At 41.9% G+C, this 17935-nt stretch overlaps 1 protein-coding gene across 2 annotated transcripts in view; it reads left to right on the top strand.

Moving 5' to 3' along the window:
- EDN3 (endothelin 3) overlaps positions 1-17569 on the top strand; it is a 51110-nt gene extending 33541 nt beyond the window's left edge. Inside the window, exons 5-7 of one of the 2 annotated variants that reach the window (XR_012641721.1) lie at positions 11221-11324; positions 12632-13411; positions 16294-17569. The gene's annotated coding sequence lies outside the window, so the exon portion shown is untranslated. The remainder of the gene's footprint in view (positions 1-11220; positions 11325-12631; positions 13412-16293) is intronic. The other variant, XR_012641722.1, reaches the window with a different exon arrangement.
- Positions 17570-17935: the final 366 nt, after the last annotated feature.

The following is a 17935-nucleotide window of genomic DNA, read 5'->3' as shown; positions in this document are numbered from 1 at the left end:
CATTGGAGTTGTTGGACAAATGCAGAAGCACTCAATCCAGGCTAGTTATGAACTCTGTACTCTTGCCTAAACTGGAAGATCCACTGACTTCAGGATCAGGCAATAAAGAGACTCAAGGTGGCTAGCATCCTACTGACTCAATGCTGCCTCCACTGTTACTGTTTAGCAGGCTCTCACCAGTAGAAGTGGTCAATATATTTTGGATTCCTATTATTTTCTCCTGGGTGGGAGCTCCACTTTAAATTTTGTATCCCTACACGGAGTCTCACCTCCCCTAAGTCCCGCATGTCTTCTCTACAGTGCTTTTTTCCAAAGATGGCGTGCCAGATTCACTGAGATTCTATGCCATCTTGTAATGATGTAAACTTACACTTTCCTGTGCAAGTTTTGGCACTGCACTGGATTTGACCCTGGAGTGTTGGATTGTTGGTGAGACTGCTGTGCTTTGGCATCAGGAAGAAAATTACTGGATTTTACATCTGAGTGCTCCCTTAAAATGGTTTGCTTTTGGGGTGCCCCACAACAGAGGATATCGTTCTACCAACGTAATGTTGTAATCCATATGAAAATTAGTTCATCATCAGGGCCTCAACATGAAGAAAACAAACATAGTAAGTGAAAGTTATACCAAACCCAGGAGAGGCAAAAAGCAGAGTCATCTATGGCCCTCTTCTGCTGAATCTTAACTAATGCAGCCCATGCCTGAACATTAGGCTCACAGTGGCCCTAGAATTACCTGTGATGGAACTACAGTTTTTCCTACTTGCGAAAAGATTAATGGGCTTGACATTCAATAAATAATACCCTCATGCTTTTATAGCAAGTTTCACCCTGGAAGATCCAAAGGCAGTTAGGGAAAAGTTTTTGAAACTTCTTGACAGCTCTACCTGTTCTTGATGGGAGCTGGTGGATGGGGAGTCCTTTTGAAGGTGTGCTTACTTCATCTGGGAGCCTAGATAGGAGCTGAGTTCTTTTGAAAATCTGGCCTTGAGGAAATGACATGCAGTTTTCATTTCACATATCATGGAAAAGCTGGCATGTGTCGCTATGTAAGCTAAACAGAGCCTCATAAAATCTGGTTTCAGAGTAGCAGCCGTGTTAGTCTGTATTCGCAAAAAGAAAAGGAGTACTTGTGGCACCTTAGAAACTAACCAATTTATTTGAGCATAAGCTTTCGTGAGCTACAGCTCATTTCATCGGATGCATAAAGTGGAAAATACAGAGAGGAGATTTATATACACACAGACCATGAAAAAAATGGGTGTTTATCATACACATTGTAAGGAGAGTGGCCCACCTTGATTATCACTTCAAAAGGTTTTCTCTCCACCCAACCCCACTCTCCTGCTGGTAATAGCTCATCTTAAGTGATCACTCTCCTTACAATGTGTATGATAAACACCCATTTTTTCATGGTCTGTGTGTATATAAATCTCCTTACTGTATTTTCCTCTTTATGCATCCGATGAAGTGAGCTGTAGCTCATGAAAGCTTATGCTCAAATAAATTGGTTAGTCTCTAAGGTGCCACAAGTACTCCTTTTCTTTTTTCATAAAATCTGATGGCTAAGGGCATAAAATGATCATTTGCAGAAGTCAGAAAGGAATTTTCCTCCACATGCAGAATTAGCATGTTTGGGTAGGTGCATTATAGGATTTGTGTGGTTTAGCCTTCTTCTGAAATATTGCCTGTGACAACTGATGAAAGCATGATTCTGGACTTGGTGGATCTCTGTTCTGTCCTGGCATAGCAAATCCTATGTTACTAATCTCCTTCCTTGGAAGTTTTTAAGGTCAGGCTTGACAAAGCCTCGCTGGGATGATTTGATTGGGGATTGGTCCTGCTTTGAGCAGGGGGTTGGACTAGATGACCTCCTGAGGTCCCTTCCAACCCTGATATTCTATGATTCTAATAGGTTTAATTACAATTTAAAAACACTGGTGCATAATATAGTAAAACCACAAACCATAGCCCTAGTTTAGCTTAAAAGAATTCTAGCTAAATGTCTCAGTCTCCTGTTAAAGCAGTTCAATATGGAGATGACAAAATTGATAATTATGGTTTGAATTTACAAGTTAAAGTTAGTGGGACACAATGATTATTTGTTTATTTAACTGGAAAGACCATCTCACCTCTATAAAGCAATCCAAACAAAATGAGAATACGCCCCAGGAAATGCTGTTTGTAACACACTGGAATTTATCAGATACATGGTTTGCGGATGTGATAAAATCGTATTTGAATTATTGTGTGTATGGACAGATATAATTTTAGCCAACAGAAAATTAATTCTGACGACCTGAGGTGCTCTTCATTTGCTTTAGAAGAATGTGCTGAGTTGGAACTTTGATTTCCTGAAACTATTTATTAAATGCAGAAGAATTGACTTAATCTTATCTCCAATGATATAATACTCCCACTTAACTGACAGTAAACAGACTGAGTGAAGTGCTTTCCAATGATGCTGAACAAAGGCATATTTCTAGTTAGGTCTGTCTGTGTTAATTAAGGACCAGATCCCAGACTTCTTATGCAGGCAAAAGTCCCACCAAATTTAAGATGCATGGCAAGACTTCAGTGGGATTTCCACCTTCCTATAGCATATACACCAGCTCCTATGAGGATTCTGCTGTATTTGAAAAAGCTGCTTTAAACAACGCAGCTGAAGAAAATGCTCTTAATAAAGAACAATGGCCACTTTAACAACACACTGCCATATCCCTAAACATTCCCAAGTCTTAGAAATGAATTAGCGTCTTTGCACAGTTCATTTCTCTTGTTGGAGAGGAACACCGGGGGTATGTCTACACAGTGAATGGCAAGTGAGTGCCAGAGCCTGGGTCAACAGACTCAGGATTGTGCTACAGTGCTAAAAATAACGGGGTGGATATTATGGCTTGGGCTTTGAAGCTGGGGGGAAGGGGAGGGCTTCAGAGCCCAAGCCGCAACATCTCAACAGCTGTTTTTAGTGCCACAGCCTGACCCCACCAGCCCACGTCTGTTGCCTTGGGCTTGGAGACTTGTGTGGCTTGCTGTGTAGGTGTACCCCTGGTCTCACATACAAGGATGTAGTTTTAGTACTCCTCTCAGCCATGATTATGTAGGCACAGTGGCCCCAATTCTGGGACATGTTCTAGTAATCAGGACCTAGATTGCTTACCAGCCCCCCACTGTACAAGCACCCCAGGGAGGAGTTGTGGGCAGGAGCAGATGTTCCGCAAGCCGGAATGGCTGCAGTGGGCTGCTGGATGGCTCGACAGCAAATAGTTGGGGGCAGCAGAAGGCAGACTTACGCTCGGGTCCATGCAAGCCCCGCAGACCAATCCAGAATTTAGTTGCCCACAGGTAGCATAAAGCCCCACTTAACTCAGAACTGGGGCCTGTAAAAGGCGATACCTCTCTTCTAGCATCTCCTGGGGAGGTGGAGCGCTGCTCCCGTCTCAGAGATCTGAGCACAGGCCTCTGGCTGTGCCTCGTTGCAGGGGGAGTTAAAACAATCCAACCAAGGTGTCGAGATGCTTCTGCAACCCACAAAAAGCAGAGTCCTGGGCCTTTGGGAAGCCAAAGAAAAAGAAGAAAAGAGAGAAGTATCGGACCTTTTCCTTTCTGAGAGGGCTCGGGAGGCCAACGCTCTCTCACCGTTCCGCAGACAGCAACCCGTCCTTCCAGAGGCTGCAGAGCTGTGAGTTGGGAGTCCTGCTCCTTCAGAATGTCACCCTGCCCTGAGCAAGAAGCCTCCTTTTCAGGACCTGCCCAGCCCTGATGAGCTGGTCTGAGGGTGATTGTGCCCAAAGGAGCCTCTTTAACCTTTTCCTAGGGTGGGGGGACTGTCCCAGCACAGGGCCACTTGTACAAAAGCTCCTACTATTCATAACAGATCAACATTTTTCGTAAGTGATATCTGTTTGCTGCTGAGCACTGGGAGTTCCAGGGACTCAGCACCCTCAAAAGTATTTTTAAAATAGCACTGTAAAAATAGACATAAAATACACATACTGGGCCAGATTCTGAGCTCAGTATACTAATGTAAATGTAGAATGACTAAGATCAGAATTTGGTCCATGAGCTTTTCATTGGGAAGAAAACTCCAGGTGAAGAAAACTCGGTGAGCTTTTCACTGTAAAATATTTAGTGGTCTGGTCCTAGTCATTAGTGACATATTATTTATTCCTTTTTATATTATGATAATGCCAAGAGGCCCCATTTCTAGGCTCCTTTCATACAAACAGAAAGACGGTCCTTATGCCAAAGAGCTCAGAGTCTTGGTTGGGGTAGTCAATTATTTTTTTGTCAAGGTCCATATTTCTTGGTCAGGGTATAATCAAGGTCCAGACTCCAGAGAAACATTTTTCACACTCCAACAACAATGATGATGATAAGTAAATAAAGATTTTGGGGTCCGTTCAAAAGCATCTGATGGTCTGGATTTGGCCTGCGGTCCACCTACTGGCTACCCCTGATCCAAGCATATGATGAGACACAATTCATGGATACAGACGCACAAGGGAGGACACCATAAGGGTGATGTGACAATGAGTATCATAAGTAGCAGCAGTCCCAACACAGCTATTGCTTAGCCATTCAGCCCTAAACCACCATACATGGTGCAGGAGAGATGGCTAAAGACTAGAAAATATCAGGGTTGCTGCAGGTCAGGATTGATGCACATTAACACAACTTACGTGGAGAACCTTGCAGTACTTGTACTAAGAAAAGAAAAGGAGGACTTGTGGCACCTTAGAGACTAACAAATTTATTTGAGCATAAGCTTTCGTGAGCTACAGCTCACTTCATCGGATGCATTCAGTGGAAAATACAGTGGGGAGATTTATATACACAGAGAACATGAAACAATGGGTGTTACCATACACACTGTAACGAGAGTGATCAGGTAAGGTGAGCTATTACCAGCAGGAAAGCGGGGGGGCGGGGGTGGACCATTTGTAATGATAATCAAGGTGGGCCATTTCTAGCAGTTGACAAGAACGTCTGAGGAACAGTAGGGGGGGAATAAACATGGGGAAATAGTTTTACTTTGTGTAATGACCCATCCACTCCCACTCTTTATTCAAGCCTAAGTTAATGGTGTCCAGTTTGCAAGTTAATTCCAATTCAGCAGTCTCTCACCGGAGTCTGTTTTTGAAGTTTTTTTCTTGAAGAATTGCCACTTTTAGGTCTGTAATTGAGTGACCAGAGAGATTGAAGTGTTCTCCAACTGGTTTTTGAATGTTATAATCCTTGACATCTGATTTGTGTCCATTTATTCTTTTACATAGAGACTGTCCAGTTTGGCCAATGTACATGGCAGAGGGGCATTGCTGGCACATGATGGCATATATCACATTGGTAGATGTGCAGGTGAACGAGCCTCTGATAGTGTGTCTGATGTGATTAGGCCCTATGATGGTGTCCCCTGAATAGATATGTGGAATTAATAATAGATATGTGTAATTAATTTGCAAACTGGATACAATTAACTTAGGCTTGAATAAAGACTGGGAGTGGATGAGTCATTACACAAAGTAAAACTATTCCCCCCCTACTGTTCCTCAGACGTTCTTGTCAACTGCCGGAAATGGCCCACCTTGATTATCACTACAAAAGGTCCCCCCCCCCCCCCCCGCTGGTAATAGCTCTCCTCACCTGAATACTCTCGTCACAGTGTGTATGGTAACACCTATTGTTTCATGTTCTCTATGTATATAAATCTCCCCACTGTATTTTTCCACTGAATGCATCCAATGAAGTGAGCTGTAGCTCATGAAAGCTTATGCTCAAATAAATTTGTTAGTCTCTAAGGTGCCACAAGTACTCCTTTTCTTTTTGCGGATACAGACTAACACAGCTGCTACCCTGAAACCAGTACTTGTACTGTGTACCTCTGGCCAGTGCTATTCGTGCCTCACTTGCACGAGCCCTAAATCCTCCACTTTATAATAGAAGTAAAACGGATTCTATTACAAGATTGCACGATTCATTGCAGCAGGGTAAAAGGCTATCCATATTTAAGGCCCCACATTTTCAAAAATGACCTTGATTTTTGGGGAGCCCAGCTTTTGACACCAAGGGCTCAGCCCTGCAAGGTTCTCACCCTGGGTTCCCACTGGCGGCACTCAGCAGCTTCCACCCATGCTCACTTCACCATCTTTCAAGATTGTCTCTCTAGGAGCTGGTTTTCAGAGGCTCTGAGCGTGAGCTACTCCAGGTGAAATCAATGTGGCTGAAAGTGCTCAGCATGCTGGAAAATGAGGTGTCACGCAACAGAGGAGGCCACTTGGGAAAGTCTGGTCTTGGATGATTTAAGGAGAAAAGAATGTTCCTGGAACTAAGCATGATATGTAGGTGATGGGAGTAAGACAATGAAAGGGTAACAGAAGGCTATCATGAGAAAAGGAACAGATTCCAGCCATGGGAACTTTAAACCTTTAAATCCATGGCTTGGAAGCCACTGGAATAATAGTCAAGCAAAATTTTAAACAGATGAGATTGAAAACAATGTCTGCTATTGTGGCTATAATGTTCGGAAATTATACACTTCTAATCTACTGTGGAGGGGTTTCCAGAACAGAGAAACCTCACAGGATTAAGAGGCTTACAATACATCAGGCAATTTAAACAAAGAATATTGAACTGTTCTGTTTACAGTAAAATGGTATCTTGAACTTTATTTAAAAGTAATTTTTGCCCATAAAATTTGGTGATGGTGGTTTGTTGTGTTGTTTGTTTTGTTTGGTCTCTTGGCTTCCAAGCTTTTCTAAATGGCTTTGGAACTCATCAAGACAGCAGTGCCTAAATTTACATTCTGAAGGCTTCTTTGTGCTGACTTACTCATGCTGAAGGATAGTAGCTCTCAAGAGTGGGAAAACGGAACATTAGCTAGGGGGCTAGCCTGGGCTTCGGAGACCAACGTTCCATTCTCTGCTCTGCCACAGATTTCCTGTGTGACCTTATGCAAGTCACTTGGGGCTAGATTTTTAAACTAGTTAGGCTGCTTGACATTTCTGAAATCCCATTATGCACTTCTCTGCACCTATAGGCCCCTAAATAGCTTTAATAATCTGTCTCAGTTTCCCATTTGCATAACAGGGACAGTAACTTCCTTTACCTCACAGGGGTGTTGTGAGAATAACTCCATTAAAAGTAGTGAGGAGTTCAGATATTATGGTAACAGTGGGCTTTTTAAGTGGGTGGTTAGTTGGACTTCAATATAGACTTGCCATATGCTATCATATGATGTTTAATAATGGACATAATGAGCCAGATACTCAGAATAAACTGGCAGAACTCTGATGACTTCAGTGGAGTTATGCCACTTTACTGAGGATCTGGGCTAATAGCTTTCAGATGAGCAGAAGTCTTTGCAATTTGCCACGTATCTGGAGTTCTATGTTCTACTACTCATTTTCCCTATTACCGTATGTACTAACCACGTGGAAACAGTCACTTTGGCACTTTAAAATGACAGTACATTAAAAATAATATTTTAATGCTGAACTATTTGGGGACCATACAGTATTATCTGAATGGTAGAACCAGAGCATGTAAAATGATTAATGCTGTGTCAGTGGACATCACATTACCATTTACTAGCTAACCACTTATTTTAAAGCTGTGCTTTGAGAATCAGATCCAACTTCTATTCAAGTCAATGAGAGTTGGACACGGCTCAAACAGGAGGAATTTCATCCTAATTACTTAAAAGTATGACTTCTCCTTCTATTGTGTTCAGCAACATTACTCACATTAAGCAATAATATATGGATTTTTTTCACTAGCATTTGTTTTGATTTTGTTTACTCTTATTAGATTTGCAAACAACAATACTGGAAGATTTGATTTTACTTCTTTCCCCACAAACAATTGGCTAAACAATTTTAAAATGTCAGTTGTTCCTCAGAGAATAAAAACAAAATAAGACAGCACACAAGAGAGAAATAACGTACGCAAGAAAGGATGAAAGGAAAGAAACTTAAGATGAAACCAGCATTTTAAAATGAAACTCTTATAGCTCCATATGCAAAATAGAGCAAAATGCTGCCACTACAATATGGCGCGTATCTGTTTCTTAAACAATCGATATCTATAGAGTGATGTTTTTCTGTGCATTTAAAAGCTGTGCAAAACACTGTTGCAATAGAGAGTTGCTAGGTTGGATGAAGTCAAAGCCCATCAGGACTTTGCAGTGTTGTAGACCAGTGGTTCTCAACCAGAGGAACATATCCCCTAGGAGTACGCAGATGTCTTCCTGGGGTACTTGAACTCATCTAGATATTTGCTTAGTTTTACAACAGGCTACATAACAAGCACCAGTGAAGTCAGTACAAACTAAAATTTCATACAGACAATCATTTGTTTATACTGCTCTACACACTGAAATGTAAGTACAATATTTATATTCCAATTCATTTATTTTATAATTATATGGTAAAAATGAGAAAGTCAGCAATTTTTCAGCAACAGTGTGCTGTGACACTTTTGTACTTTTATGTCTGATTTTATAAGCAAGTAGTTTTAAGTGAGTGAAAGCTGGGGGTAAGCAAGACAAATCAAACTCCTGAAAGAAGTACAGTAGTGTGGAAAGGTTGAGAGCCACCACTGTAGACAAAGTAAACTGGGTATGGCCTAGCAAACCATAGGAAAATGGGAATATAACATGGAAATATAACTATATCATGGGAATATAACTATACTATGGTAGGCTGGGGTTTTTGATGTACCTGGGCATGGGCGGGGAAAGGGGCTAGGCACACATGACCAGATTTACAAAGGGATTTAGGTGCCTAAGCTGCAGATGGATGCCTAGATGGATTTTCAAAAGCACCTAAGTGAGTAAGGCACTGAACTCCCCTTGAAATTAATAGGATTTTGGCACCTAACCCAATTTAGGTGCTTTTGAAAAAATCCCACTAGGTGCCTATCTGGATTTTTAGGTTCATAAATACCTTTGAAAATCTGGCCCTCAGTTCCCATTCAGTGGGAGTTAGGGCCCACATAAGCTAAATGCACCTCTTTAGTTGCACATAAGCCCTCAAAATAAGGCTTATATGGCACTTGGGAAAAGTTCAGTCTTCAGGGCTTACAGCTTCTCTACGTTGCAGACAGTAAAAGCAGACAAGATCACCAACACTTGATCAGGTGTGCTAATGACATCCCATCCAGTAGATGGCAGTATTTGGGGAAGAGAGACAAACCATATTATTATATAAGCAATCATAAATAAAAGCAGAGGGACTATGCATAAATGGTTATGCCTAGTGTCCCTAGAGGGCTTTAAAGTCATCTTCCATGTGATGACATGTTCACACTAGCTTACGTTAGTTAGAGGCAATCATTGCCTTATCATTTGCAAGAGCTCCAGAGTTCCTGCTCCTGAAGTACCTATCTGTGAGAACGGGAACACCAATGAGCGGTATTGTGAGTCAAACCAGAAGTTGCTACTGAACTGGGACTTCTCATGATGTAGTTCCTAGTTACTTGACTCACTTGCTCCAATTAGGGTGACCACCCATCCCTAATTGAGCAGGAGAGTCCCGAAATGTAGATTTCAAGTCCCGGTCCCAGACTGAATGACTCTGGGACAACATTTGTCCTGGATTCCCCTCGACACAATTCAAATTTACTGCTTAGCAACGGTCAAACCATAGCAACTACAATGCAATGCAAAGCCTCGCTACTACTGCATCATTCACAGTGCTTACACAGCCACAGAATGATTGACACATGGTTTAGCCAATCTAAGACATAACTTATCGCCCCACTATCACGTGATTTGTTACACTTCTCACATGTTCCCCAATGGCTAAAACTAATGTGCTTTGGTGATGCAGTCCAGTGAAGACCAAGACACATTGGTAAGTTGATATTTAATTTTTAATGACCATTATTAGCATCTTGGACGGGACTGTACTTGGGGCAGCTAGCCCCTCCTTTCACCATGGCAACAGTATTTTTTAGCATGCTAACTCAATCAGCACTAGTGCAAGTGTGTCTCCTTGAGCAGGGAGTCATACCCAGAGACCGAAGTGTAGACATACCTTCGGGCAGGCACACACTACTGCTGCTATTTTGTTTCATAGGATCCAGATTTTCAGAATTGCAGAAGAGCAACTGGAAGTGTAAAACCATGTGCCCATGCAGTTACCAGAGTTATAAATGCAGTCATCACAAGGAGCATGCATATGGACTGCTAGATGTCTGATTAAGTATGTGCACAGACCTGGTAAAGGCATGTGCAGACTAGACATGCCTTTTTTGAGGGCACCGTGCTGAAAACCTGGATCTTGGGTGCTTTTGATGGAGAGTATCCGAGAAAAAAAGAATGGATCAGAAGAAGTATCTGATGTGGTAGTGTTAAGTGCTGACCTGCATCTGGCTGAGGAAACCAGAGATGCCTGTGGAAGTGGGACCCTGTGTAGTTGCTGTTTATAACTCTGGATGTCAGCGTGAAGCAGAGCTGTGTTACTAAGTAAATAGCCCATGGCCGCAGCAGGCCCGAGAGTTGACACACCGCCTCGCCATGAAAAATGCCAGAAGGAAATGTGTGAAGAATGTTAATGGTCATGGTGTTCAGGTAGCAGCATCCCAATTGTGTGCTAGTTATCCTGCAGTGAGATGACATCTGTATCCAGCATGTCAAGGCAGAACTATGTTGCTGTCCAGGCAGAGTTGGTTTTCCCGGTGCAAATCAGAGAGGCATGCAAGAAAGCCCAGCACAGCCCATTTATTAACCCACTGCTCCAGCAAGCTCGATTTTAGAATTAAAGCGTAAATTGAATCAAGGGGTTTTATTTGCAGCATTTGTTTATAGAAAATTGTAACAGTCTGCAACACAGGATTATCTCAGATACACAAACTCCCCATTTGTTCTAAATTACTATAAATAAAATGGAAGGAAATAACAAAAAACAAAAAAAACCCAACCCAAACAACAACAAAACACACAACAACAAACCCCTGTTTCCTTAGGACACATTTAATTCATTTCTTTCCTTCTCATTTATCAAATGGTTTAACGTTTGTTTCTTTCGGACGTTTCAGTTACCAGACTCTTCATGGTCTAATGTGAAACAGCCCCAGGTATAAATGATATGCCTTTGTTTTTGAACCATGAAACTGAGCTAGCTGCTCATCTGATCTTAATTGTTCTTGTTGACTTTCTTGTGTGAAGGAGATTGAAAAAAATTGCAATAACCTAAGGTTACAGTTCTCCTGCCTTTCTAGGCGCATGGCTTGCTGGTGTACCAAAGAGAGGAGAAGAACTGATTCCCTGGCTCAACGAGTTTACAGTCTAAGGGATTAACCCTGCAAGTGCTGGGCACTCCAAGGTGAGTAGCCCCCTGGCTTTAGTGAGAATGCTCAGCTCTTTGCAGCTAGACAGACAGCAATTCATGCACCGTAGACAACCAGGGTCTGGTCCTATCCTGGATTTCAGTGAATCTTTATACTTCTTATATCACCCTTTCTAGCTAAAGTGGACTAAAAAGGTGAGAGTTGGGCAGGCAACCCACTGTGTGTGTGTGGAGGGGGAGGATTACGGGAGGAGTGGGCCTAATCAGCCAACTTCAACGTAGAGCCAGAGTGGGGGAAAGGGTCAGGCAACTACTTACTGAAGAGCGCCAAGAAGATTCAGGGCCAGCTGGCTCTCTCTCAAGATACTGAAGGTGAAGCTAGGGAGTAGACTTCAGTTTCCTGAAAATATTGCCCAGAAGGCAACAAAAGATAGTAAAGGGGCCAGATCTCTACTGAGCAGAGTGAAGCTGTGGAGAAGACAGTGACTCAATCCTGAGCCCTGGCTTGCTGAAAGGATTGTGAACTTGGAACTTTTCACTGACTCGGTGCAGTGCCAGGTGGGGGTTGAAAAATCAAAGCCAGTTGTGATTCAACTCCAAAAGCCCCTTGGAACCATGCACACCTGTGATGCACAGCTCCTGAACAAGATAAAAGCATTAACAGGCTTTTTTATCTGTATTTTATTTCCACTGGGTCCACCGCAGAAGGGAAGTGTGTTAACTCCACAGGAATGAAGCCAGAATTCAACACCTTCTGGTGTCAATTTATCAAGTCATGGGTCAACTGCGGGTCAAGCTGTGCATTATTTTAAAGGTGCTGCAAATTACATGCCAGACCAAACTGAGGAGTTTTCATTCTTACATACAAAAATCTTTCCTTACGCAAGTCTGATCACAAGCTAATAAACCATTCAATGCTAAAAGCCCTGGACCAGATTCTAAGGTCCTTCATCAGTTTATATTCGGTCCTTAGGCAAAGATCCTATGGGACTTGAGGATTTGGCTCTTTATTTAGGTGGTGGGGAATGGGAGATAAGAGACTTAGAAGAGGCCATGGATCCAATGCTAAGTCAGGCTTGCAGGGATTTAAAGGTACTTTCAGAAAGCAGCACAGGATTCCCCAGTAGAAAGGAATCCTCAGCTGGTCTGGCCCAGTTAGATCATGACTGGGGGACGATATCTTCAGAGTTATAATCCTGGTTCTTCCACTGACTTACTGTGAGGGCTTGAGGAAGTCATTTAGTCTCTCGGAGCATGAGTTTCCCCAGCTGTTAAATGGTATAAACTGTATAAATTCCTCTTTCCCCCACACCCATCAATCAACCACCACTTTGTGTTTTCAGGCAGGCTGGGGTCTTTTCTCGAGGTGAAAGCCCTCAGCCCTCACCCTGCTGAGGACTCTATGGAGAAAATCCTCCCAACACCACTATAAAAGACCTAAGATGGGGTGGCAGCAGGGAGGAGGACACTCATAGCCCTGTGCTAGAGTGGCATTGGTGGAGTGCCCAAAGCAGCTGGTTTCATAGATGGAGCCGTTCACACCTCTTGGAGGTATTGTTTCAAGCTCTCTGTACACTCAAGCACTGGTTACACTTGGATCACATTCTGAAGCTTTTCTTTACAATAATGAAGGCTAGAAACTTGTTATAGTATGAAACCTGAGATTTCGGTCTCATCATGCGAATTCAGGAACAGGGTCCCTAGGCACTGGCTGAAAGAGACGTGAAGAAGAAGATTGTGGCAGGGCATAATTAATCACCGTAGAGTACTCCGGAGATAAAAAGAACTATTTAATTATTATTTCAAAGGAAACTCTGCTGAATCTTGACTGCTGTTTTCACCTCTACTGCCCCATCGCAAACCTGGGCATAACTTGGGATCTTGTGCCAACGTAGAATCAAACGTTGTTGAAAAACACCTGAAAGCGAACTAAGACAGACATCTGTGCTCTTTTTTTAGGGGCGCCAAGTCCCTGTCAGCCACTCAAGTCAATGTGCTGGAGCAATGCAAGCCTTAAAAAACAATTTGAATCACCATGATCTGGAGAGGTTAAAACAAGAGACTATAAAATATTACCTAATTAAATAGACTAATATTTATGACCTTGCGAGAGGAAGAACAAGGTAAGTATTTCGGGGCATCTAGATACTGTAGGAAAGAAAGAACAGTGGGTGATAGTTTTGTGGGAAATGGCAGCTCACTCTAAATTACAGGAGGAAGTTAACGGTCAAGTTACCATGTCAAAACCCAAGAGTATCAAAGCACTTCTGCCTCTTGTAAAGGACTGGAGAAGGACCATGCCACTTTCACCAGCCGACCATCCACTCTGGTTGCTTTAGAGCAGCCTCACAGTGAATTAATTAAAAAACAACAAAGAATGGCTAAAAGGTCCAATTTACAGGGTGGTCATCAAGTCTTCAGCTGAATTTAATTTATATGAAGGTCAAAATCTCTACAGCACTTAATGCCACACAAATCAACAAGTCTAACACTGAACAGCAGGCAGAAAACAGCCAGACTCTAGGCACAGTTACTTAGATTTTACTTAGATTTACAATTAGTACATAACAAAAATGCACCTCTCTTAGTCGCTAGGCATCTTTGCCAAAAATGAAAGATATTATCCAACACAAAAATAAACTTAACATCTGCTGCTCACCCTCAAGCCAAAACCCAACCCCCAATCACAATAAACTGTAGCTCTTGTGAAAGATGCTACAGACTGTCTACAGAAGCCCTCTGTGCTCGGAACACCTAGATTATAAACATTGCAAGATTCCCAATATTCTGTCATCAAAGTGTGCCACTCTCCCAAAACACTTCACATGAGACTGTAGTCCTGTTTCCACTACCCATGCAATCCGGGGCCTTTTTGCTGAGACTACCGCATCCATCACCAAGGGCAACTGTGCTATTGTTTTTTTGTCTCTTAGACTCATGTGCCATGAATTAGAGAAAAGTCATCATATGGGAATGATTTGTGTGGTCACTCTGATCTAGATTCGAACCAGTGACTTAGAGGTTAATTGTTCCATAACCCATGGCTGTTCTCCAAAGCTAGCCAAGATACCTTCACAAGCTACTTTCAATGGCAACATGGGTTAAGCCTAGTGCCATTATATGAGATATCACTGAGCATACTGTATGGCTCAGACTGCCGCCAACAAAAAGAAAAGTAAGAACTGACAGCAACTGCAAAACAAGCAACTTGCAGTTAGATTTAAGACTATGATATCCTTAGTAGGGCAGGTCATGCTCTGTAGCTGTTTTGTAACATAGCAGTCTCCCAGAATTCACAAGTTGGGTTCTTATTCAGTTAAGTTTGAACACACCAAAGTGTTCAAAGATAAATCTGGTGCTCTGCTTAAAGAGACAGCGCTTCCCCTCCCCCCCCAACACACACACATTTGCCAGTAAGGAGCTCAGGATTCGGGCTTGTCACAAGTGATTTTTGAATTTATTCGTGGAAAAATACAGACCTTCCTGGGCAGATTTCCCAAAATGCTGAGCTATCCAACAGCTCCCACTGAAAGTAATGGCAAAATGGAAGAGTGGAAACTGTTTGCTGCTGAGCTCTTTTGAAAATCTGGCCTGAAACCCATGTGATTGTTACATGCATTTCAGAAACTCTGAGAGACCCTCATGCCTGTTTCCATTTGATGGTCATTAAAGGTCATACTTTGCCTTTAGGCACAGCCATGATCAAGTGGTGTGGTGTGTACGCAGTACCACTCAGGACACAATGGGACTCAGACACACCCTCAGAAGTATAATTCCCTCCCTCCCTATTTTTCCTTTTCTCCAAGGAGACCATTTACACTTGGCCGCTATGAGCAACATTTTACTCTGCTCTGCACTAGCTCAGCTGTGCTGGCCAGGGAGTTGGGAGAAAAGGAAGCCCTGGCTCCACCCATTCCTGTCCATTCCCTGTCCCCTTGTACTGGGAAAGGAGGAAGCACCTACTTTCCTCAGCATGTCTGGACCCAAATCCATGCAGCTTGTGCAAGAACATAAAAGAGCAGGTGAGAATTCTTATTGCCCCACCGTCCCATACGCAAGCACATCACGCAGCTCATAATCAAGCCCTAAGGAAACTATCAGTACACAGGTTTCAGAGTAGCAGCCCTGTTAGTCTGTATCCGCAAAAAGAACAGTACTTGTGGCACCTTAGAGACTAACCAATTTATTAGAGCATAAAGCTTTCGTGGGCTACATGTTTCCCCATGTTAAGTATCCTCACACCTTTTTGTCAACTGTCTAAATGGGGCATCTTGATTATCACTACAGAAGTTTTTTTCCCCTGCTGATAACAGCTCATCTTAATTAGCCTCTTACGGTTTGTATGGCAACTTCCACCTTCTCTGTATGTATATATCTCTATTTCTATCTATCTATCTATATCTTCTTACTATATGTTCCATTCTATGCATCCGATGAAGTGGGCTGTAGCCCACGAAAGCTTATGCTCTAATAAATCTGTTAGTCTCTAAGGTGCCACAAGTACTCCTTTTCTTTTTATCAGTACACAGGCATCTAATAGCATCAATTCAGTCAGAGCTTCTGGTGCAGCATCATTACCAGAAGGATCACTATCAGTGGTGATAGTGTTAGAGTTGGCATCAAATTCCAACCCAACAGCCGTATATGGACTATTAGGAAGAACTAGAAACTGCTCAGCTCAGCTCTCTAGTGCATTTCAATACCATATTATTCCTAAACTTACCTTGTCTCCAGTTCTGACTATGAAAACCACAATAATGTCAGAATTTGCTCCCTAAGAATCTAATCTTAACCTTAAAAACCTCATTCATCTCTTCTACGTATAATTCACAGGTAGAGCTACATTTTAAAACATGTTGCATGATTTTGTGGGGCTGAAAAGTGGCCTTAGATCAGAAAGTTTTACCATTTCTTTCAAAATTTTCTCTTTGTTTAAAAAAAGAATTGTCCTTTTTTGGTTTATAATTTTTCCGTCCCCCCCTCTTCTTCCTCATTTTTTCACCAGCAAATTGGAAAAAAGAAAGGTGGGGTGAAGAGGAGAGAAAAAAGGGAGACAAAAGGAAACCTGAAACATTTCAAAAATGAAAATACGTGAAAAAAAGTTTGCAAAATATGTTGAATGAAAAATCATTCCTTTTTGAATCCTGCAGAGTGAAAAGGACTGACATTTCCAAAAATTTTCACAAAAAATGTTCTCTTTTTGTACCAAGTTTTAGTCACAGGGAACTTTGACACAGACCCATTTAGCTGCCATGGCAATATATGCTGTAGAAATGATTAAAAATAACTAACAAGTAGGAGTGTGCAACCAGAAGTACGCAATCAGGCAGCAGCAGAGACAACAACGAACAACAACAACAAAAAGGGCAAATACAGTACAGTACTGTGTTAAATGTAAACTACAAAAAACAAATAAAGGGAAAGCAGCATTTTTCTTCTGCACAGAAAAGTTTCAAAACTGTATTAAGTCAGTCAATGTTCAGTTGTAAACTTTTGAAATAACCACATTGTTTTGTTCAAAGTTACAAACATTCCAGAGTTACTGAACAACCTCAATTCCCAATGTGTTCATAACTCTGAGGTTCCACTGTACTGTGATGCTGGCAAACCAGGTGCCAACTCTCGGCAAGGCTCTAGGCCTGACAAATTATTTGCTGGAAACCAGTCTATTTCACCTGTGTGTTAGCGTGGTTAAGATGGCAGTTGAAGATTTAACAATATGTTTAGACATTATGAAATGCTTGTAAGATGCTGGATGTAGTAATCCCATTTCTATCTTTATCATGTGCTAATATATCTTTATCCCATTTATACAATAATATAATATTATAATAAAGGTATGAATGGGATTATATTATATAATCCCATTTATATCTTTATAATGTGCTAATATTAAAGTTTTTGCTTTATAACTGTAAAAATGTTTGTTCTAAACCTGTGAACTTGTCAGGAGGGATTGTCTCCTTCTTATCAGGAAGGCTATCAAAACTAAATGGGCCACTGTGGGACATTACAATACAAAGACTTTGTTCATTGCCCAACACACCCATGAAGAGGCTACCTGCATAAGGGCTTATCCCATCAGCCTGAATACCGGAAGAAGGAAAGAAAAATAGCTGACAAGAAGATATTTAATCTCTTTTGCTGTTTGGACTTTCACAGGGCTGGAGCTATGACACAGAAGCAGAGATCCCCAGGGTCAACCTGGGCTAGCCCTAAAAGATATTCAGAGATGACACATTACCACAGCTCTGTCATCTGTTAAAACCATAGATTGTAACTCACTTGTGTGCATACGTTTGCCTGCTTTAACCCTGTAATGACTCTCTCATTTCTTTTCTTAGTTAATAAATCCTTAGTTTACTATAGGACTGGCTCCAAATGTTGTCTTTAGTGTGAGGTCTAAGATGCAAATTGACCTGAGGTAAGTGACTGGTCTCTTGGGACTGGGAGCAACCTGAATATTTTGTGGCCTTTGGTGTATTGCAACCAACTATCACTAAGTCCAGCTTGTGTGGGTGGCAAGATAGACTGGAATGTCCAAGCGGACTGACTGACTCCATGGTAAGATTGCTATAGTGCTTTTACTGGGTTGGTGAAATCTAATTATAGAGCACACAACCACTTTGGCATCTCTGCCCTAATTC

This window comes from Natator depressus, chromosome 13, assembly GCF_965152275.1.
Source record: "Natator depressus isolate rNatDep1 chromosome 13, rNatDep2.hap1, whole genome shotgun sequence".
Taxonomy (NCBI): Eukaryota; Metazoa; Chordata; order Testudines; family Cheloniidae; genus Natator; species Natator depressus.
Note: the sequence above shows the minus strand (reverse complement) of the source record. Positions and strands in the feature narration are given on the sequence as shown.